The sequence below is a fragment of the Lepus europaeus genome, chromosome 22, assembly GCF_033115175.1.
Source record: "Lepus europaeus isolate LE1 chromosome 22, mLepTim1.pri, whole genome shotgun sequence".
Classification (NCBI taxonomy): domain Eukaryota; kingdom Metazoa; phylum Chordata; class Mammalia; order Lagomorpha; family Leporidae; genus Lepus; species Lepus europaeus.
The window spans coordinates 42,940,731-42,964,306 of record NC_084848.1 but is presented as its reverse complement, the minus strand read 5'-3'; positions in this window follow the sequence as shown (position 1 = coordinate 42,964,306).

Genomic DNA, 23,576 nt, shown 5'->3' with positions numbered 1-23,576 from the left:
CAAAGATGCACGCAGACTGAAAGCGAAAGGATGGAAAAAGATACTCCAAGCTAACAGAAATCAAAAAAGAGCTGGTGTGGCCATCCTAATATCAGATAAAATAGACTTTAACATAAAAACTATTAAAAGAGACAAATTTAAGTCTTTAATTAGGAGCACAGGCAGTCAAAACCAAAATTAACATTTGGGATTGCATCAAATTGAGAAGTTTCTGTACTTCAAAAGAAACAGTCAGGAAAGTGAAGAGGCAACCGACAGAATGGGAAAAAATATTTGCAAACTATACTACAGATAAAGGGTTGATAACCAGAATCTACAAAGAAATAAAGAAAATCCACAACAACAGAACAAACAACCCACTTAAGAGAGGGGTAAAAGAGACAGAGAAGGGCATTATATAATGATTAAAGGATCTATCCAACAGGAAGACATTACTGTTATAAATGTATATGCACCTAATTACAGGGCGCCTGGCTACCTGAAAGAATTACTAAAGGATTTAAAGGGAGATATAGATTCAAATACAATAGTAACAGAGGACTTCAACACCCCATTCTCACCAATAGACAGATCAATCAGACAGAAATTCAACAAGGAAAAAATAGAGCTAATTGACACTATAGACCAAATAGACCTAATAGGTATCTTCAGAACCTTCCACCCCACAGCCACAGAGATCACATATTTCTCCCCAGTACATGGAACATTCTCTAGGATTGACCATATGCTAGGCCATAAAGGGAGCCTCAACAAGTTCAAAAAAATTGAAACTATACCATGCAGCTTCTCAGACCATAGCGCAGTGAAACTCAAAATCAACAACCCAAGAATCTCTACACCATATGCAAATATATGGAGAATGGACAACATGATCCTAAACAAACAGTGGGTCATTGAAGAAATTAAAAGAGAAATCAAAAGATTTCTAGAAACAAATGAAAATGATAACACAACCTATCAAACCCTGTGGGACACAGCAAAAGCAGTGCTAAGAGGAAAGTTTATAGCAATCGGTGCCTACATCAAGAAGCTGGAAAGGAACCAAACAAATGAACTCTCCATGCACCTCAAGGATTTAGAAAAACAGCAGCAAGTCAAGCCCAAATCCAGCAGGAGGAAGGAAATACTAAAGATCAGAGAAGAAATAAACAGAATTGAAACCAAAAAAGCAATACAAAAGATCAACAAAACCAGGAGCTTGTTCTTTGAAAAAATAAACAAAATCGACACACCATTGGCCCAACTAATCAAAAAAGGAGAAAGACCCAAATCTGTAAAATCAAAGATAGTAATGGAAATGTAACAACAGACACAACTGAAATAAATGAATCATTAGAAACCACTACAAAGAGATGTATGCTAACAAATTGGGGAACCTGGAAGAAATGGATAGATTCCTGGACACATACAACCTTCCTAAACTGAGCCATGAAGATATAGAAAATCTAAACAGACCCATAACCATGGAAGAAATTGAATCAGTAATAAACACACTACCAAAAAAGAAGAGCCCAGGACCGGATGGCTTCACTGCCGAATTTTACCAGACATTTAGAGAACAACTAACCCCAGTTCTTCTCAAATTATTCAAAATGATTGAAAGGGAGGGAACCCTCCCAAATTCTTTCTACAAAGCCAATATCACCTTAATTCCTAAGCCCAGAAAAGACACAACAGAGAAAGAAAACTGTAGACCTATCTCCCTGATGAACATAGATGCAAAAATACTCTACAAAATTCTGGCAAACCGAATCCAACTGCACATCAGAAAGATCATTCACCCGGACCAAGTGGGATTTATCCCTGGTATGCAAGGATGGTTCAATATTCGAAAGTCAATCAATGTAATACATCACATTAATAAATTGAGAAACAAAAATCATATGATTATTTCAATAGATGCAGAGAAAGCATTCGACAAAATACAACACCCGTTCATGATGAAAACCCTAAGCAAATTGGGGTTAGAAGGAACATTTCTCAACACAATTAAGGCAGTATATGATAAACCAATGGCCAGCATCATATTGAATGGGGAAAAGTTGGAGGCATTTCCGTTGAAAACTGGCACCAGACAGGGAGCCCACTCTCACCATTGCTGTTCAATATAGTCCTAGAAGTGTTAGCCAGGGCCATCAGACAAGAAAAAGAAATTAAAGGGATACAAATGGGAAAGGAGGAAGTTCAACTATCCTTATTTGCAGATGACATGATACTATATATAGGGGACCCGATAAACTCCTATAAGAGACTATTGAAACTCATAGAAGAGTTTGGTAAAGTAGCAGGATACAAAGTCAACGCTCAGAAATCAACAGCCTTCATATACACAGATAATGCCAGGGCCGAGGAAAAACTTCTAAGATCAATCCCATTCACAATAGCCACAAAAACAATAAAGTACCTTGGAATAAATTTAACCAAGGATGTCAAAGACCTCTATGATGAAAATTACAAAACACTAAAGAAATAACTAGAAGATGACACAAAAAACTTGGAAAAACCTGCCATGCTCATGGATTGGAAGAATCAATATCATCAAAATGTCCATTCTCCCAAAAGCAATTTACAAGTTCAATGCAATACCAATCAAAATACCAAAGTCATTCTTCATAAACCTAGAAAAACTGATGCTGAAATTCATATGGAGAAACAGGAGATGGAGAATAGCTAAAGCAATCCTTTACAATAAGAATAAGGCCGGAGGCATCACAATTCCAGACGTCAAGACATACTACAGGGAAGTTATAATCAAAACAGCCTGATACAGGTATAAAAACAGATGGATGGACCAATGGAACAGAATAGAAACACCGGAGATCAATCCAAACATCTATAACCAACTCATATTCGACAAAGGACCTAAAACCAACCCCTGGAACAAGGACAGCCTCTTCAACAAATGGTGCTGGGAAAACTGGATGTTGACATGTCGAAGTATGAAGCAAGACCCCTATCTTACACCTTATACAAAAATCCACTCAACATGGATCAAAGAACTAGAGATGCGCTGCGACACCATGAAACTAATTGAGAGCGTAGGGGAAACCCTTCAAGATATTGGAACAGGCAAAGAATTCCTGGAGAAGACCCCAGAGGCACGGGTAATCAGACATAAAATAAACAAATGGGATTACCTCAAATTGAAGAGTTTCTTTACAGCAAAGGAAACAGGAAAGTGAAGAGGCAACCAACAGAATGGGAGATGTTATTTGCAAATTACACAACAGATAAAGGATTAACAACTAGAATCTACAAAATGATCAAAAAACACCACAGAATCAAAACAAACAACCCAATAAAAAATGGGCCAACGACCTTATCAGACATTTTTCAAAAGAGGAAATCCAAATGGCCAACAGACACATGAAAAAATGCTCAGGATCCCTAGCCATCAGGGAAATGCAGATCAAAACCACAATGAGGTTTCACCTCACCCCAGTTAGATTGGCTTACATACAGAAATTAACCAACAACAGATGCTGGCAAGGATATGGGGAAAAGGGGACACTAATCCACTGTTGGTGGGAATGCAAACTGGTAAAGCCACTATGGAAGACAGTGTGGAGAGTCCTCAGAAACCTGAATATAGCACTACCACAGGACCCAGCCATCCCACTCCTTGGAATTTACCCAAGTGGAATTAAAGGGGAGAAAAAAAGAGCCATTTGCACCTCGATATTTGTTGCAGCTCAATTCACAATAGCTAAGACATGGAATCAACCTAAATGTCCATCAACAGATGACTGGATAAAGAAACTATAGGATATGTACTCTATGGAACACTATACAGCAGTAAAAAAAAAAAAACAATGAAATCCGGGCATTTAAAACAAAATGGAGGAAGCTGGAAAACATCATGCTGAGTGAAATAAGCCAGTCCAAAAGGGACAAATATCATATGTTCTCCCTGATCAATCGCAACTAAACGAGCATCTAAAATGATACCCATTGAAGTGAAATGGACACTATGAGAAACAATGACATGATCAGCCCTTTTCTTGACTGTTGAGGAACAACTTACTATTTTATTCCTTTTAGTATTTTTGTTGGTGTTGTTGTTGTTGCTAAGTGAAATGGACACTATGAGAGACAATGGCAGGATCAGCCTTTGTCTAGACTGTTGAGGAACAACTTACTATTTTATCCCTTCTAGTATTTTTGTTGTGGTGGTTGTTGTTGTTGCTCTGTTTGTTCTACATAAGACCACTGGTTGAACTCTGTAATCAATGCACAATCATTCTTAGGTGTTTAAAATTAACAGAAAAGTGATCTATGTTAAACATAGGAGTGGGAATAAGAGAGGGAGGAGACATATAGGTTGGCACATGTTCACTCGGACTGACCTCCAATGGTGGAACTAGAAATGTGCCAGGGGATTTCAAATCAATTTTACCAAGGAGGCAGGTACCAATGCCAGCGCACTTGGTAAAGTGATAAGTATAAATACACAACCGATCAAAAAGATAGGGTATGTGTCAAAGAGATTTCACAAATAAGACCAGTGTAAGCAAATAATGAAGGATAGAATTAAAAGGGAGAGAATGATCCTGCAGGGGAAGCAGGACACACAGCAGACTCATAGAATGGCAAATGCCCACAACAACACTCCTGCCTCAGAATCAACCCCTGGGACATTCGGATCTGGCTAAAAGGTCCATGAGAGTCTCACAGGCATGGAAAGCCATGACACGATGGCAAAAAACAATCTAAATGAAAGACCCTGGTGAACAAGACCCCAGCAGAAGGAACAGGCCATCAAGGAGAGAGGTGCCTTTCTCTGAAGGGAGGAAGGAACCTCCACTGTGACACGGCCTTGACTAAACAAGTTCAGAGTCGGTGAACTCAAGGGACTTCCAGGGTGATTGCTGACGTCACAAATAAGAGTGTCAATTATTAAATCAACAACGGGAGTCACTGGGTACGTGCTCCCCACGTAGGATCTCTGTCCTTAATGTGTTTTACTATGAAACTTAAAAACACTACTAGTCAAACAATACCCTATACCTTGTGCGGATGTGGGAATGCAGCCTGTTGAAATCCTTGCTTAGTATATAGTAAGTTGATCTTCAGTATATGAAGGTAATTGAAAATGAAACTCGATAAAGGATGGGATGGGAGAGGGAGAGGGGAGGGCCACGGGAGGGAGGGAGGTTGGGGGGGAAGTCACAACAATACAAAAATTGCACTTTGTAAATTCACATTGATGAAATAAAAAATAAAAAAAATACCAAAGACATTCTTCTCAGATCTGGAAAAACAGATGCTGAAATTCATATGAAGACATAGGAGACCTCGAATAGCTAAAGAAATCTTGTATAACAAAAACAAACCAGAGGCATCACAATACCAGATTTCAGTACATACTACAGGGCAGTTGTAATCAAAACAGCATGGTACTGGTACAGAAACAGATGGATAGACCAATGGAACAGAATAGAAACACCAGAAATCAACCCAAACATCTACAGCCAACATACATTTGATCAAGGATCTAAAACCAATTCCTGGAGCAAGGACAGTCTATGCAATAAATGGTGCTGGGAAAACTGGATTTCCACGTGCAGAAGCATGAAGCAAGACCCCGACCTTACACCTTATACAAAAATCCACTCAACATGGATTAAAGATCTAAATCTACTACCCAACACCATCAAATTTTTAGAGAACATTGGAGAAACCCTGCAAGATATATATCTTGTATATCTGTACAGGAAAAGACTTCTTGGAAAAGACCTCAGAGGCAATCAAAGTCAAAATTAACAATTGGGATTGCATCAAATTGAAAAGTTTCTGTACTGCAAAAGAAACAGTCAGGAAAGTGAAGAGGCATCCGACAGAATGGGAAAATATTTGCAAACTATGCAACAGATAAAGGGTTGATAACCAGAATCTACAAAGAGATCAAGAAACTCCACAACAACAAAAGAAACAACTCACATAAGAGATGGGCCAATGACTTCAATAGACATTTTTCAAAAGAAGAATCCATATGGCCAACAGACACATGAAAAAATGTTCAGGATCACTAGCAATCAGGGAAATGCAAATCAAAACCACAATGAGGTTTGACCTCACCCCAGTTAGAATGGCTAACATACAGAAATCTACCAACAAAAAATGCTGGCGAGGATGTGGGGAAAAGGGAACACTAACCCACTGTTGGTGGGAATACAAACTGGTAAAGCCACTATGGAAGTCAGCTCAATCTGACTTTCCCCAAATGGTAGAGTTAGAAACATGCCAGGGGATTCCAATTCAATCCCATCAAGGTGGTATGTACCAATGCCATCTCAATTGATCACTTAATGTGATCAATTTCAGTTCACAATAGATCATAATGATAGGTCTAAGAGTCAAAGGGATCATATTAAACAAGACTAGTGTCTGCGAATACTAACTGATAGAATTAAAAAGGAGAGAATGATCCAGCATGGGAAGCAGGATACACAGCAGACTCATCGAATGACAGATGTCCTAAACAGCACTCTGGCCTCAGATTCAGACCTTAAGGCATTCCGATTTTGCTGAAGAGTCCATTAGAGTATTTTAGGCATGGAAAGCCAAGACACTCTGGCAAAAAAAGACCTAAATAAAAGGTCTCTGTGAATGAGATCCCAGTGGAAAGAACAGGCCATTAAAGAAGGAGGTACTTTTCTCTGAAGGGAGGAGAGAACTTCCACTTTGACTATGACCTTGAGTTGGCGAACTCAAAAGGCTTCCATAGCCTTGGCAACTCATGACAAGAGCTTAGGGTGATTAATAATGCCATAAACAAGAGTGCCAATTGTTAAGTCAACAACAGGAGTCACTGTGCATCTGACATTATGTCTCATAATAATCAGAGCCTTGGAATATCTTTCTTCTATTTGCTCATAAAATAATGAGTATGTTGCTGTGAATTACAGTCACCCAACTATTCTAGATTTGGTAACAAGTACTCCAAGTACTTTTTATAAGTTTATTAATAAGAAAAGAAAAGAAAACACACACACACAGAGAGAGAGAGAGAGAGAGAGAGAGAGAGAGAGTTCACTCCACAAATTCCTAAAACAGCTGTGGCTGTATTAGACTTTAATAATGTTTCAGATATGACACCAAATGCACAGATGAGAAAAGGAACTAGGACCTCAAAAGTTGAAAAGAGCAAAAAAAAAATTCTGCGTAGGGTAAATTAAACAGAGAAAACAAGGAATGAAAGAAAATATTGGGAAACCTAGTATGGTTAAAGGAGATACACAAAGAAATACATATCTGTAATTAAAATGAATAAATAAAAATAGATAAAGGACCAGATAATTTTTCTAATCAATATATGAAAGCAGCCAAAAAATATTTTACAAGGGGCCCTGCACTCTCACTAAGGTCACAATGCTATCACTTTATGTATGTAAAAATGGCTCTTACCAAAAATTGAAAAAATAATAAGTATTGGAACATATGCAGAGAAAAAACACATAAATTGTTTCAGGGAAGGTAAATTGGTACATTTACTATGTAAAACAAAACAGAGGAGCCCCAAACAAAATTAAAAATGGAACCCATGACAAAGCAATCACACTACTGGATGTCTATCTGAAGGTAATAAAATCACTGTCTCAAAGATACACTTGCAAATCCATGTTCAAGTCAGCATTATTCACAAAAATTTGAAATAACATGATCAACAGATGAATAGAGAAAAACGTGACACACACACACACACACACAATGGAATCACATTCAAGAATAAAAGAGAGATTCTAGCATTTTATTACAACACACATCCAAAAGTATGAAGGCTGCTTGAAATATGACAGAGAATAATAAATACCACACAATCTCCCTTATTTATGGAATTGAAGAAAGTCAAACTTAGTCACAGAACAGAATGGTGGGGCTGATAGTGACGTAAATGGGAAGATATGAGTTGACCAACACACATTTGCAGATAAATCAACTCCTTGATACCTAATATACAGAACAAAAATTATATGAATACACTATTTGATAGTTACACCTTGTTAAGTATTAAGTATTCTTTTAAAAAACTGTGTAAAATGGGGGGTGGCACCATGGCTTACTTGGTTAATCCTCTGCCTTCAGCACCGGCATCCCATATGGGCACCAATTCTAGTCCTGGCTGCTCCTCTTCCAGTCTTGCTTTCTGTTGTGGCCCAGGAGGGCAGTGGAGTATGGCCCAGGTCCTTGGGCACCTGCATCCGCAGGGGAGACCAGGAAGATGCACCTGGTTCCTGGCTTCAAATTAGCACAGCTCCAGCCTTGGTGGCCATTTTGAGAGTGTACCAACAGAAGGAAGACCTTTCTCTCTCTCTCTCTCTCTCCCTCTCTCTCTCTCTCTCTCACTGTCTATAACTCTGTCAAATAAGTAAATAAATAAAGAAAATGTGTAAAACGATGGATATGCTACTTTGACTTTTATCATTTCATACACACACACACACACACACACAAGGGGACTCCTATACGTTTGTGAAAAACTGGATTAAAGGATAAAGTGAATTTTCCATAAACTTTCAAAAGTCCCCTCGCATATCAAAACATCAGGCTACTGGCCTTGAATATCTACAAATCCTGTTTGGCAATTATATCCCAATGAACTTGAAAAATCACACTATATAAAAATTAAAATAAAAACTAACTTAGAAATCTGGGTTTGTATCTTTTGGTTTGGGAATGTTGTCATGGAACAGAAACAGTTTTTTAAAAACCCATAAATGTGACTAGCTCAAATTTCTACTTTGAACTTTCAGGGACAGATGGCAAACTGTCAAGGGACTGTGTAAGGGCTAAGCTGACATCCAAGTACCAAATTAAAGTGTCCCCCTCCACCCCTCACCTAAAACCTGGAACAAAACTCTGAAATAAAACTGCTTTGTTTTTAACTGACCGGGTCTATGACACTGATATTCCCAACAGAAAATGAGGTCAGACCCCGAGAGAGAGCTATGCAGAGTTCAGGGTCTGTAAAATAAGACCTTGCTTCTGACATATTCATAAAATACGGGGATTCACGTCACCCCTGAGGAAAAAAGAGGAACTGAGGACCCCTTAAATGACTGCTCCTTGTTGGACCTCTCAGTTGCAGAGATGCCCACTTGCTCGGGAGGACGCCCAAAGATCCAGACTCCAGACCAGTTGATGCAAAAAGCACGAGGTTTTTATTGAACGTTTGCGCAAACGGGCCCCCACCTCAGGCGGTGAGGAGCCCTGAGCGGCAGTTTCACACAGGTTATATAGGCAACGAATTAGCATATTCCTAATGCGCATGCATAGGATTGGTCAGTTCAGAGGGACCATTAGCATATGGAATGTAGAGGTGGCACGGGATTGGCTGGTTTGGAGGGACAATTAGCATACCGGAGAGTGCTGAGGGAGAGTGCTGAGGGGAGTGCTGAGGAGAGTGCTGAGGGAACGTGCTGAGGAGAGTGCTGAGGAGAGTGCTGAGGAGAGTGCTGAGGAGAGTGCTGAGGAGAGTGCTGAGGGAACGTGCTGAGGAGAGTGCTGAGGGAGAGTGCCTAGAGACTCTCTGAAGGGGAGTGGCAGCTCTGCTCTGGGCATGCCTAGAGGTTCTCTGAAGGGGATTGACTTTTCCTTCCCAGAGAACGTCCTGCCCGCTGGACTCTGGGGAACATCTAACCTCTTAAGAAGCCCCTGATATCTGCCCAGGCCTAGTTTCTTGTCCCTCTCCCCCATAAGGGTCCTTCATTCCCTCCTTTTCTTTTTGCAAAGATTTTAATCCTAAAATCTATTGGACCGGCCTGGGGAGAGCCTGCCTCACTGGAGGGAGGGAACTCTGTTCTTGCTGGACTGGGTTGGGTTCCACGTTAACAATTGTGGAGCATGGGGATTGGAAAAACAATGGGGAAAGGCCAGGAACATCATAAATATTAAACAGTTTTTGAAAGTCTTAGCTTGAGTGGGTTCTGAGTGCGCTGGAGCTTCCATTTGGCTGGTCTATCCGGATCCTCGGGGCCCTGGGGAGGTGGTGCTCGCTTCACGTGTGAGGCGTGGACCCAAGCAGCGATTCCGTCGACCTTGAGAGCGGTGGGAGTTGTCAACAGCACAGTGAAGGGGCCTTTCCTCCGGGGCTCTAGAGTCTTAGATTGGTGCCTTCGGACATACACAGCATCACCGATTTGGAAAGGATGTGGGATGGTTGTCGTCTCGGGTTGGTAGGCTGCTGCAAGAGGTTTCCAGACCTGGTTCTGGATGACCTGGAGCGCTCTCAACCGGGCCAGCAACGGTGGTGTAGTCCCAATCAGGACGGGTTGAGGGAAACGCCTCCTCGATTTCGTTTGGCAGTAGGGTCGGTCGGCCATCTGCTCCAGGGATGTTTTTCCGTGCCTCAAGGTAGACACGCTGCTTTTCCTCAGTAGTGAGGAGGGTCTGCAGAAGCTGCTGACAATCATCCCAGGTGGGCTGATGAGTCAATAAAATTGACTCGATCAGCCCAGTCAGAGCCTGGGGGTCCTGAGAGAAAGAGGGGTTATGGGTTTTCCAATTGTAAAGATCGGAAGCAGAAAATGGCCAGTACTGCATCTGGCCAGCCACCGAGCGAAGAGGAAAAGCCTGCGAAGTCCAGACGCTTCCCGAGCCCCCTGCCTGCCCCCGACGGAGGCGCAGGCGGCTGGAGGGCGGGGAAGGCGCTGAGACTTCTTCCCCTGCCCTCGTGGAATCAGGGGATGGTGCAGAAGGTTGCACATCCCGCTCTGGTTGTTGTGGGGGTTCCTGCGGGGGAGCAGGCTGGCCGGGAAGATAGGGTGGGGGAGAGTCAAAGAGCAGAAAGTCCTGATCAGCCGGAAGAACCGGTGGCTTGTCAGGTTTTGGATCTCGAATCTCCTTCAGAGGGTATAGGGAGGAGGTTGGCACAAGCGGGATAGGAGGAGGGGGTATCGGGGAGGAAGGAGAAGGGTTCTATCCAGGGAGGGGGGTTACGTGAAAGATCCTCCCACGTGGTAATGTAGGGCACCTGATCAGGGTGTCCATTGGATCCTGGCTGAAAGACTCGCGCCTTAATCTGTAAAATAATATCGAGGTTAAAAGTGCCGTTCCTTGGCCAGCCGACCTCGAAGGCCGGCCACTCTGAGGAACAGAATTTTACCCATTGTTTCCTTTTAACCTCCACTGAGAGGTGGCACGCGCGTTCTCGAACGTCCTTCCAGTGATCTAGAGTGAGACTTAAAGGGGTGGTTATTTGTTGACCCATGTGTGCAAGGATTTCAGCCCAAACAAAAAGAACAGCCAATGCACAGACATATACAGTAAGCAAGACAAACCACATGGCTAGGACAAATCGAACGCTATTGCGCTATTTTTGGGAGCGGCTGCCTGACCCGCCCTCCCCGGGAAGGAGGGAGACTTGGTCTCCAACCCACCTCCAGACCACCCCGGGAGCGTCTTCCGGGGGAACGGACCGAGGGTTTCCCCTACTGGTCTCACAGACCGGAGCGTCCTCCGGGGAACGGACCAGGGGTTGCTGGGCACGCCTGCCTCCCCCACTGGTCTCACAGACCGGAGCGTCCTCCGGGGAATGGACCAGGGGTTGCTGGGCACGCCTGCCTCCCCCACTGGTCTCACAGAGTCAGGTACTGGCCAGTCAGAACACTCAAGACGAAGAACAACAAACAGAAAACACTTAATTATACCTCCAACTGGTCCGCAGAGAATGGGTCTGAGGGCGACCTAAAATCCCCGTACGGGCCACCAAAATGTTGGACCTCTCAGTTGCAGAGATGCCTACTTGCTCGGGAGGACGCCCAAAGATCCAGACTCCAGACCAGTTGATGCAAAAAGCACGAGGTTTTTATTGAACGTTTGCGCAAACGGGCCCCCACCTCAGGCGGTGAGGAGCCCTGAGCGGCAGTTTCACACAGGTTATATAGGCAACGAATTAGCATATTCCTAATGCGCATGCATAGGATTGGTCAGTTCAGAGGGACCATTAGCATATGGAATGCAGAGGTGGCACGGGATTGGCTGGTTCGGAGGGACAATTAGCATACCGGAGAGTGCTGAGGGAGAGTGCTGAGGGGAGTGCTGAGGAGAATGCTGAGGGAACGTGCTGAGGAGAGTGCTGAGGAGAGTGCTGAGGAGAGTGCTGAGGAGAGTGCTGAGGGAACGTGCTGAGGAGAGTGCTGAGGAGAGTGCTGAGGAGAGTGCTGAGGAGAGTGCTGAGGGAACGTGCTGAGGAGAGTGCTGAGGGAGAGTGCCTAGAGACTCTCTGAAGGGGAGTGGCAGCTCTGCTCTGGGCATGCCTAGAGGTTCTCTGAAGGGGATTGACTTTTCCTTCCCAGAGAACGTCCTGCCCGCTGGACTCTGGGGAACATCTAACCTCTTAAGAAGCCCCTGATATCTGCCCAGGCCTAGTTTCTTGTCCCTCTCCCCCATAAGGGTCCTTCACTCCTCACTGCCTGAACCCTCCATACAGCCCATATTCTACATAATGACCAGCTGTCCCCACAGCATAAACAGGGAGGGCAAGGGGCTGCACCCAGCAGCTGAGCAGAGAGGGCCCCTGGGCTGTGAACAGGAAAGGGACAACACACCTCGAGTCTCCACATTGCAGACCAGAGTGGGCCAGGGAACTTTCGTGCCAGCAGCGAGATGGGGCCTGTGGACTCCAGAGACGACCTCTGTGAAGCCCGCGTCCTGCCAGCCTTTTCCGAGAATTTCCATGACCTCACCTTCCTCTCCCCAGCCCCACACATTCACCATTTCTCAGTGTCTGAAGTGTGAGTGTCCTTCAATGGAAGAAGGGCAGAGAACAGTAAACGCTGGCTACCTTTGGAGTCTCCCAGCTGCAGAGCCCCCCTCCTAGAACATCAATCCACTGGAGAACTGAAAGACTATTATGACGTCAAGATACCACTTGATTATGTCGTGTTGAGGCCACTGCATCTCATTGGACAGCTTGCATTGAGGTGCACAGCCAATCAGCATCCTCCACTGTGCTGACACAGGATGAATTTGGGTCATAGAGGATGGAAAAAATTAGAGAGTCTTGGGTTCATTTCCCACAATATGTCCTCCTTGGAAACGGGAGGGATTTTCTCTTTCCTGGTCCTGCAAACTGCTGGGCTTCCTCTCACTCCATCCTTCTGAGAGGATCCTACGTAAAAGTTGTAGGAACCTCTTTCAGGTCAGTTACAACTTAATGGCTATTTATTGGCTTCAGAGCCCTTCTTATACATCATATATGTGATACTTTTTTATGTTCAGTTGTCTGTGTATTTTTATATTGATTTAAATAATGTTTAAAGATAGCACATAATTTAATCCTTTTTTCCCATTTCTTGTACATTTTCTAGTCTGTCTACTGTCCTTTAATATTATATTCTCTTTGGTTCTTCCTAGTACTTAGTAATTAGTAGAATATTAATATATATAATTGATATTTATAGTAATGTGTTGTATCAGTTTTATTTTTAGATTTTTATGGATTATCTTTGTATATAAACATTAGCTATTATATTCGCATTTTATTTCTTAGATATTGAGCTTTACCACTTATAATTTCTTTTTGCTCTATTATATTCAATAATACCCTGAAATAGAAAGATCATACTGTCAAGCAGTCCAACTCCTGAGAATATGTATCTAAAGAAAATTAAATCGACATACCTTTATTATATTCAAGAAATGGAAATAAAAACTTAGTGTCTACCAAATGAGGAATGGAAAAAGAAAATGTGGTACATACACACAATAGGCAACTATTCAATGAAAATTGAGGACACGTTTATCATTTAGAACAACATGGATATGGGCCGGTGCCGTGACTCACTTGGTTAATCCTCTGCCTTGTGGTGCGGGAATCCCATATGGGTGCCGGGTTCTAGTACCAGTTGCTCCTCTTTCAGTCCAGCTCTCTGTTGTGGCCTGGGAGGAGAGTGGAGGATGACCCAAGTGCTTGGGCACCTGTACCTCATGGGAGACCAGGAAGAAGCACCTGATAAATGAAAAGAATAAATTTTAGAGAAACTTATTTTATATTAAATGAATGTCAAAGGTTTTTATGGTAGAAGAAAGGAAAGAACTAAGACAAAATTGATGAAGAGAAAGATGAAGACAATTTTAAATGCTGAAAAATCTAGATGAGTTCTAAGAAATAAACACCAGTGTAAACTAACAGAGCAGCACTAGTATTAACATGTATCATTCTTGAGCCTACAATCTGATAAATGTGTAAAATATGCCATTATTACCTTTTGTTTTTGGTAACCAAGTTAATGACTATAATAATTAAATAGAGGATCAGTGCTTGAAAAGTGTAAACAAACAAACCAAAAAATACAAAAAGAATACTGGAGAGAACACTATTTCATCAAGAAATGGGGAACAAAAGTAATTCATATAAAGGAAGACATACAAAGAAATAAGTTTATAATCCTGAATATATTAAGTTATTCAGACAAGAAATATATAATCAGAGAAAATATAGTAATTGGATACTGGAGCTGTGGCATAGCAGATAAAGCTGTCACTTGCAGTGCTAGCATCCCATATGTGTACTGCTTTGAGTCCTGGCTGTTTCACTTCCAATCCAGCTCTCTGTTATGGCCTAGGAAAGCAGTAGAAAACGGCCCAAGTCATTGGGCCCCTGTACCTGCAAAGGAGACTAAAATAAGCTTCTAATTCCTGGTTTCAGATCGGTCCACCTCCAGCTGTTGCAGCCATTTCCTGAGTGAACCAGAGGATGGAAGACCGCTCTCTTTCTCTTCTCTCTCTCTCTCTCTCTCTCTCTCTCTCTCTCTCTCTCTTTCATTGCCTCTGCCACTCTGTAAAATTTTCAAATACGTAAGTAAATATTTAGAAAACCATAGTGGAACTTTAAAAAATATGATAGTAATTAAATTGCACTGATTTAATTTAATCTCAGTCTACACTAGGAAGAAAGGAAACCTATTTGATTCCCATTAACAGTTATATTTACAGGGTTGTGTGTTAGATCAAAGTATTTTTTATGTATAGTTGTTAGTTTTTTCTATTTTTTTCTTTTTTTTAAACTTTTATTTAATGAATATAAATTTCCAATGTACAGCTTATGGATTACAATGGCTTCCCCTTCCCATAACTTCCCTCCCACCCATAACCCTCCCCTCTCCCGCTCCCTCTCCCCTTCCATTCACATCAAGATACATTTTCTGGCCCACGCCGGGGCTTAACAGGCTAATCCTCCACCTGGCGGTGCCAGCACACCGGGTTCTAGTCCCGACTGGGGCGCCGGATTCTATCCCGATTGCCCCTCTTCCGGGCCAACTCTCTGCTATGGCCCAGGAAGACAGTGGAGGATGGCCCAAGTCCTTGGGCCCTGCACCCGTATAGGAGACCAGGAGAAGCACCTGCCTCCTGGCTTCAGATCAGCAAGATGTGCTGGCCGCAGTGGCCAATGGAGGGTGAAACAACAGCAAAAAGGAAGACTTTTCTCTCTGTCTCTCTCACTCACTATCCACTCTGCCTGTAAAAAAAAATCATTTTCAATTCTCTTTATATACAGAAGATCAATATAGCATACATTAAGTAAAGATTTCAACAGTTTGCACATATATAAAAACACAAAGTGAAACATAATGTTTGGGCTTAGAATAGAGAAATGGGGGAGCAAGTCCTAGATCGCTTGCTGACAATAGCAATATCACATGAATACTTAGCAAACAGCTTCAACCATTAGATAACAACTTAAGAAAACATTTACCAGAAGGTCCAATGCCTTCTAGAAATTTTAAGAATCATGTATTTGGAAACACCTCTTAAATATCTAACATGGTGTAGTTTGTTTAACCAGTAAACTTAAGCACAACCATCTAAAATGTTTTTAGTTTCTTTCTACTAACAAGTATAAAACATATGATGCAGACATTCAGGTCACTTCAATTAAAATGTATCCTTGATTAATTTTAGCAGCTTCAATTAATGGACAATCTTATCTATAAGCCAATTAAAATAGAATTCTTAATAAAATTTTCCCATGTGGACATACAATATGTACACACATATAACATAATAGACCAATATAGCAATTTTAATAATAGCTTTTAAAAATCTTTAACTCTTTTTGTAGATTGCCAATTGATTTGAGTCCTTTTTTAAAACTTTTATTTAATAAATATAAATTTCAGGTGTACAGCTTATGGATTACAATGGCTTCCCCCTCCCATAACTTCCCTCCCTCCCACAGCCCTCCCCTCTCACGCTTCCTCTCAAATTCCATTCACATCAAGATTCATTTTCAATTCTCTTTATATACAGAAGATCTATTTAGAATAAAGATTACAACAGTTTGCACCCACATTAAACACAAAGTAAAACATACTGTTTGAGTACTAGTTATAGCATTAAATCACAATGTACAGCACATTAAGGACAGAGATCCCACATGAGGAGCAAGTCCACAGTGACTCCTGTTGTTGACCCAACAAATTGACACTCTAGTTTATGATGCCAGTAACCATCCTAGGCTGTCGTCATGCGTTGCCAAGGCTATGGAAGCCTTCCAAGTTTGCCGACTCTGATCATATTTAGACAAGGTCCTAAAAGAAAGGGTGAGGATAGTAACCAATGATCCTAAGAGTGGCATTCACCAGGTTTGAACAATTATACAGCATTAAGTGGGGAAGAGGACCATCAGTACACACAGGTTGGGAGTAGAGCCATTGGTGGTAGAGTAGAGGTTATGATTACGAAGGAATGAGGCCCAAGTGTGCTAGACAGGGTCTAGAACAAAGGACAGAGTCATTATTAGAGGAGCTAAGAAAGGTGCTGTCTAAGCTACAATTAAGTTTTCTGATTGAGAGGCAAATAGAACCTGAGAAGGGGCTTGATAATAATCGGTTGGGCTTTAGGCCTTGTAAGTTAAGAGGCCCAGACCTATCTATCTCTTCACATGGGGTATATCCTAAGGGAGGTGAGAACCTCTTAGGGGAAGGCACTCTGTTGACTTTCATTACTTGGCTAGCCTGGGAGGAGAGCTAGCCAGGTAAAGGCAGGGGGCATCTCTAACAAGAAATTTACAGTTCTGCCTGCAATGTTGCCATCCCCTCAGTTGCAGTGGTCACTTTGGAAGTTGGGCTGAGTGAAGGGCTTTTCAGCTTAGAGCCAATAAGATCTGTGGCTCTGACCTGGGCATCCTTCGACTCCAGGGCAGGTCCATTTCCAGTGATCCAACTGCCAGGGCTCTTCACAAGTTGACTTCTGCTGAAGCCCAGGCTTACCACGTTGAAAGCCACTGCAGTGGACTGGCCTGTTGGGTCTCCTTGAGGGCAGATCACTGTACAGATCAGCCATTAATAGGCCTGCCACCCATTGCTTCTGATGCCTAGCTTTCTTTGCCTCCTGGTTTTTGTTGAAGCAGACCAGATGATACAAATCAAGGGAGTGCCCAAGCCCCATCTCTAATCTTCAGTTGCCTGAACTACGAGTCTATACTCACAGGCATGTTCTGTAGTAGTTTTTCTAAGGTAGACAATGCCCATGAGGAAAATTATATTCTCACTTTAAAACTTTCTTTCCCTTTGGTCTGAAAGGGAGGTTTTTTCTACTTACTGTTTACTTCGCTGATGGCAAAGTAAATCTAGCTATGAAATTATTATTTAAGCTCTTATTTTGGCTATGTTATTACAGAAAAATGTTAGCCATCTCTTTTATACGGTCTAAAGATTAAATTGTGCATCCTACAGATTCCTTTATAATAGAGTTAGTTTCCTACCTTGAGGGGAATAGAGAAATGAAAGAACAAGTTGGGCTTAGAATAGAGAAATGGGGGAGCAAGTCCTAGATCGCTTGCTGACAATAGCAATATCACATGAATACTTAGCAAACAGCTTCAACCATTAGATAACAACTTAAGAAAACATTTACCAGAAGGTCCAATGCCTTCTAGAAATTTTAAGAATCATGTATTTGGAAACACCTCTTAAATATCTAACATGGTGTAGTTTGTTTAACCAGTAAACTTAAGCACAACCATCTAAAATGTTTTTAGTTTCTTTCTACTAACAAGTATAAAACATATGATGCAGACATTCAGGTCACTTCAATTAAAATGTATCTTTGATTAATTTTAGCAGCAAAAATTAATGGACAATCTTATCTATAAGGCAATTAAAATAAAACTCTTAATAAAGTTTTCCCATGTGGACATACAATATGTACACACATATAACATAGCATAATAGACCAATATAGCAATTTTAATAATAGCTTTTAAAATCTTTAACTCTTTTTGTAGATTGCCAATTGATTTGAATTGCTTTTTGTTTTTAGTAACCTCAGTTAACCATACTTTCTCTCAGTTGGTACTGTTAATACATTGTTGGCTTCATCTGTTTACAGAGCCATCCCAAAGTACTGAATACAATAAAAGTGGCTGGAAAAAGTCCATAGGAACCTATAGGAGGACAGCAAAACACAGAACCAACAACGCTTTAGTTTTATGAGCAGCAAATCATATATAACTGTGGATGACAAAAGACTTTAAGTTGTCATGTTTAAAATTATAAACTCATCAGCCAACAAGATCTCTTGCTTACTTCACAGTATTTTTGAAAGTACCTGTAGGATTTTACAAGTATTTAACCCTTTAGCCCTCTGGGGCTTTCTCATTAAGATAACTATCATGTCTAGTAACACAAGATCATTAGACTTTTTAATTCTCAAACATTTGTATTAATAGCATTTTCCATTATAGAAACTTAAAGTCTGGTACCACATCACATCTTGACAGTCCTTCTAATATACTCCAAATAGCCTGATTAGTTGGAATCTCTATAAGATGAGAGACATAGGTCCTTCGTTTTTTTCGGTTGCACCCAAACTGGAAAAACCAAAGTCCAAGATATACTGGACATTTTAGAGTTCAGATTGTTTGAAACTTTGATTTTTTGAATGCCTGCCAAGAATGCCAAGAAGGCTCAAAATCCAAAACGTCTGGTTGAAATAAGATTCCTTAAAATCATTACATAACATAGACCAAATTTGATCATTGTTACAAGGTGATTATTCAAATCTTCGAAAATAAGCACATATTTAAATAACCCATAGCTCTTAATAAAAATTCAGCTGTTTTTGTACAATTAGAGTTTAACAGACATCAAGAGAACATAATAGATCACTTTAACACATTGCTTTAACAGAGCATCAGAGTTTCATTCTATGTCAAAGAGAAATTGAGCTTCCTGTGATCATTTGCTGTGAGGTTTCCTTCCTTTACCTTCTTTCATATTGATGACCATGTTTCTGTGTTTCTGTGTGTAACACATCTTTAAGCATCTTTTTCAGGGCTGCACAAGTGGCAACAAATTCTTTCAATTTCTGTTTGCTGTGAAAAGTCTTTATTTCACCTTCATTCACAAATGAAAGCTTTGTAGGATATAATATTCTGGGCTGGCAGTTTTTCTCTCTTAGTACCTGGGCTATGTTTCGCCATTCCCTTGTAGGGTTTCTGATGAGAAGTCTGCTGTGAGTCTAATTGTAAATCCTCTGAGAGTAATCTGGCATTTCTCTCTTGCACACTGTAGAATCTTTTCTTTATGTTTCACTGTGGTGAGTATGATTACAACATGTCGTGGTGAGGATATCTTTTGGTCATGTTTATTAGGAGTTCTATAAGCTTCCTGTACTAGGATGTCTCTGTCCTTCTCCAAACCTGGGAAATTTTCTGCTAGTATCTCATTGAAAAGGCCTTCTAATCCTTTCTCCCTCTCCATGCCTTCAGGAACTCCTAGAACCTAAATTTTAGGTTTTTTAATAGTATCCTGTAGATTCCTGACAATATTTTTTAGATTTCTAATTTCCTCTTCTTTTCTTTGGTTTGCCTGTTTCCTTTCCTGTTCTGTCTTCTAAGTCCAATATTCTCTCTTTTGCTTCACCCATTCTGTTTTTAAGGCTCTCTAATGTGTTTGTCATTTGATCTATTGAATTCTTCATTTCATTATGATTTCTCGTCACTATCACAGTTTCTTGTTCTACTAGTTGTTTCATTTCATTTTGATTCCTCCTTAATATTTCATTTTCACGAGAGAGATTTTCTATCTTGTCCATTAAGGATTTCTGTAGTTCAAGAATTTGTTTTTGACAACTTCTTAATGTTCTTATCAATTTTTTGAGATACTCTTCTTGCATTTCTTCTATCTAATCATCTTCACAATCTTGAATTGGGTTTCTTTTTCATTTAGGGGCATCATAGTGTCTTCCTTGTTCTTGTTACCTCGGTTTTTGCGTTTGTTGTTTGGCATGTTGGAGATATTTGGTTTCTTCACTGTGGTGTTTTTTCTTGTTATACTATGGCTCTATATTAAGTGTACTGTCTGCTTTTGGTGGAGCCTTGGAGGCTTGAGATGAGTGTGGCCTGAGAGCTCTGTTTGGTTCCTCAGGGTTGAGGTGTGCCAAAGGTGACACTCCCAGGTTAGGCATGGTCAATCTCTTTCTTTCATTCTTTTTTTTTTGATTCAAAAGGGAAGTAATTCCACACAGCTGAACACACAGCTGAACGTAATTGGAGGTAGTTAGCAGGCGAATGATATACCCACAGGAGCCAGATATCGGAAGCTCTTTCTCAAGGACCACACAGGGAATCTCTGCTGCCCTCAGTGTGGGCTCCAATTCTCCTGCAATCTCCCACTGGGTTGCCAAGTTAGATCCTAATCTCCTGTTATTTCACCCCTCCCCCCAGAGTCAGGTTTTTCTGCTAGGCTCAGTGCCGGTGCAGACCTGAGGTCGCCCTGCTTATGACGTATGTCCAAATGGCGCCTGCTCTTTGTCTTGCTCACCTTGGAGGTGAGCGGAGAGAGAGAAACTCGTGTCCATATCGGTCACTTTTTTTTTCCTCTCTCTCTTCTAGTTAGCCTGGTGAACTTTTCCCCTTGGAGTTTCAAGCCTCGTTCCCTCTAGTCTCCTCTTTCCGCTTTCTTGCTGGTGTCTCGGGCTATTGAGGTTTGGCTCACCTTGCCTTCCAGCGCTGGTGTGTTGATTCTGCCGCTGGTGTCCCGAACCTGGGCTCCCACGCTCTCCACGCATGTCCACTGTGAATCACTAGTTCCGGAAGAGTTTCCTCTGCTGTTTCTTCCCCTACTCTTCATTGAACCTGCAGTATCTTCACTTTTATTAAACAGCCCCAGACTATCAGTGTGCTCCCTTCCTATTCCGCCATCTTGCCACTCTAAAACTGGTTTTTTATATTTTACCAAATAAATACATACCTCTAAGTGTTCAAATTCATTTTAACAGAAATAAAAAGAAAATTATTGAAGTTAATTCTTTAGATACTTATCAGAGATAAATTATTGAATTTTTGAGCAACTTCAATTTTAAATAAAATAACAACATTCTTGGATAATCAGCCCTTTATTTACCTATCCCAAATAAACTATTGAATTTTAAGAATCTCATATATACAAAAGGACAACAAACACACTGTTTGAAATCCATGTCTGTAAAACAGTTTCCTTTATCTTTAATTTGTGCTTAACAATATAGAATAAAACATGTTTGAAGAGAACACTAATAAATAATATTCAAATATTAGCATTGATTGAAAGGGGTGTGATGATCATAGAGAAACAAATGTCTGTTTTCCTTTAGAATGTCTGGAACATAGTCCAGTATTGTGGAACAGTGAGCTAAACCACCAATCACAAAGCTAGCATCCCACATGAGCACTAGTTCAAGTTCTAGCTACCGACACTTACAAACTAGCTCTCTGCTAATGTGCTTGAGAAAGTAGTGGAAGATAGACTAAGTACTTGTTTCCTTGCCACTCATGTTGGAGACCCAAATGAAGCTCTTGATTTCTAAATTCTTTTTTTTAACTTTTATTTAGTAAATATAAATTTCCAAATTACATTTTATGGATTACAATGGCTTTCCCCTCCCCTTAACTTCCCTCCCAAGTGCAACCCTCCCATCTCCCGCTCCCTCTCCCATCCCATTCACATAAAGATCCATTTTCAATTATCTTTATATACAGAAGATCAATTTAGTATATATTAAGTAAAGATTTCATCAGTTTGCACCCACACAGAACATAAAGTGTAAAATACTGTGTGAGTACTAGTTACAACATTAATTCACATTGAACAACACACACAAGGGACAGAGATCCTACATGGTGAGTAAGTGCGCAGTGACTCCTGTTGTTGACTTAACAAATTGACACTCTTGTTTATGGCTTCAGTAATCTCCCTAGGCTCTTGTCATGAGTTGCCAAGGCTATGGAAGCCTTTTGAATTCACCAACTCCGATCTTATTTAGACAAGGTCATAGTCAAAGTGGAAGTTCTCTCCTCCCTTCAGAGAAAGGTACCTCCTTCTTTGATGGCCCATTCTTTCTACTGGGATCTCACTTGCAGAAATCTTTCATTTAGGTGCTCTTTATTTTATTGTTTTTGCTAGAGTGTCTTGGCTTTCCATGCCTAAAATACTCTCATAGGCTCTTCATCCAAATCCAGGTGTCTTAAGGGCTGATTCTGAGGCCAGAGTGCTGTTTAGGACATCTGCCATTCTATGAGTCTGCTGTGTATCCCGTTTCCCATGTTGGATCGTTCTCTCCCTTTTTTATTCTATCAGTTAGTAATAGCAGACACTAGTCTTGTTTACATGATCCCTTTGACTCTTAGATATATCATTATGATCTATTGTGACCTGAAATTGATCACTTGGGCTAGTGAGATGGCATTGGTGCATTCATTGCTTCCTAAATTCACTCTTCCCAACCTTGTTCATTGCAGTTATTAGAAGATAAAGCAGTAGATGGAAGGTATTTCTGTCTCCTTCAATCACTCTCTGTAACATGACCATTCAAATAAATGAATACATATTGTAAATGTCTAGTAAAAATTGCAAAGGTAGTTTCTATGTCACAGTTTGTACAATCTCATCTCATCTGTAATGAAGGAGTGATTATACTGGGGGATTGAGAAATGACACCAGATTAAACAAGAATCTACATTATGCTACTCTACTTTCTGAGATACTTTTAGTGCTCTAGGGACATTGTTCACTATGATATTTGCTCCTGAAAATGTGAAACTCTGCAGAGAAAATTGTCATAATCAGACCTTAAATAGGATAAAGTGTATATAATTTAGAACTTTAGGGGAGTTAAACCTAAATGGACTTCTGGTCTGTTATTTAGTTTGTTGAAAAAGAGAGAATAATATCTATTGCAACATACTTAGCTTGGGGTTTTCCTGATGGTTTATGGGAATCAAGTAAAGACAGTACTATGATTGCCACTCCTTTGCACCTTCTGACAGCGTACATTAATCTTTCAGCCAGGTCTTCCCAACTAAAATCTATTTCCTTTCCTTAGTCTGCCCAAATTGTAATCAAAGTTTATATTTGTGATTACAATGTCACATCACATCTTTTGTGATCCAGACTTTTAATTTTAGAGTCTTTAAGTCGAATTTGATCTATTTTCTTTTTCTGTGGAAGTTACTAAAATGAAGTAAGTGGAAATTTGTGAATATTGAAGAGATTAAATTCATAAGAAAAGAGAAGGGAAGGTAAAGAGAAGGAAATGGTAGAAAATAAGAAGAAGAGGGGCAAGATGGCAGAATAGGAAGGGAGCACACTGAT